At 47.9% G+C, this 1053-nt stretch overlaps 4 non-coding genes across 4 annotated transcripts; all 4 read left to right on the forward strand.

Annotated features, from left to right (window-relative positions):
- Pmar_PMAR004616 lies at positions 1 to 70 on the forward strand. Its single transcript has one exon. It is a non-coding gene; the product is annotated as a tRNA-Asp (tRNA).
- A 198-nt stretch (positions 71 to 268) lies between these two features.
- On the forward strand, positions 269 to 340 carry Pmar_PMAR004617. The gene has a single exon. It is a non-coding gene; the product is annotated as a tRNA-Asp (tRNA).
- A 197-nt stretch (positions 341 to 537) lies between these two features.
- Pmar_PMAR004618 lies at positions 538 to 609 on the forward strand. Its single transcript has one exon. It is a non-coding gene; the product is annotated as a tRNA-Asp (tRNA).
- A 197-nt stretch (positions 610 to 806) lies between these two features.
- On the forward strand, positions 807 to 878 carry Pmar_PMAR004619. Its single transcript has one exon. It is a non-coding gene; the product is annotated as a tRNA-Asp (tRNA).
- The last annotated feature ends 175 nt before the right edge of the window (positions 879 to 1053 follow it).

Consider the following 1053-nt stretch of genomic DNA (forward strand, 5'->3'; position numbering starts at 1 on the left):
CCGCGGTAGTATAGAGGTTAGTATTCCTGCCTGTCACGCAGGAGACCCGAGTTCAATTCTCGGCCGTGGAAGTGGTATTTCTGGACAAGGGCGTTTCACACATTTATGCGCGACCGTTTCTTTACTGATTTTTGCACCACTCTGCGAATCATTTGCTGCCTCGAAAAAATTACTCAACTTTCTCTCTCCACTCACGCCCGCCGCGATGTGCGCTGGTAGCTGAAAATGGTAATTTGCGTCACTATTTAGACATTGAACCACCTTCAATTCCGCGGTAGTATAGAGGTTAGTATTCCTGCCTGTCACGCAGGAGACCCGAGTTCAATTCTCGGCCGTGGAAGTGGTATTTCTGGACAAGGGCGTTTCACACATTTATGCGCGACCGTTTCTTTACTGATTTTTGCACCACTCTGCGAATCATTTGCTGCCTCGAAAAAATTACTCAACTTTCTCTCTCCACTCACGCCCGCCGCGATGTGCGCTGGTAGCTGAAAATGGTAATTTGCGTCACTATTTAGACATTGAACCACCTTCAATTCCGCGGTAGTATAGAGGTTAGTATTCCTGCCTGTCACGCAGGAGACCCGAGTTCAATTCTCGGCCGTGGAAGTGGTATTTCTGGACAAGGGCGTTTCACACATTTATGCGCGACCGTTTCTTTACTGATTTTTGCACCACTCTGCGAATCATTTGCTGCCTCGAAAAAATTACTCAACTTTCTCTCTCCACTCACGCCCGCCGCGATGTGCGCTGGTAGCTGAAAATGGTAATTTGCGTCACTATTTAGACATTGAACCACCTTCAATTCCGCGGTAGTATAGAGGTTAGTATTCCTGCCTGTCACGCAGGAGACCCGAGTTCAATTCTCGGCCGTGGAAGTGGTATTTCTGGACAAGGGCGTTTCACACATTTATGCGCGACCGTTTCTTTACTGATTTTTGCACCACTCTGCGAATCATTTGCTGCCTCGAAAAATTACTCAACTTTCTCTCTCCACTCACGCCCGCCGCGATGTGCGCTGGTAGCTGAAAATGGTAATTTGCGTCACTATTT

Source organism: Perkinsus marinus (genome assembly GCF_000006405.1).
Source record: "Perkinsus marinus ATCC 50983 genomic scaffold scf_1104296945710, whole genome shotgun sequence".
Lineage (NCBI taxonomy): Eukaryota > Perkinsozoa > Perkinsida > Perkinsidae > Perkinsus > Perkinsus marinus.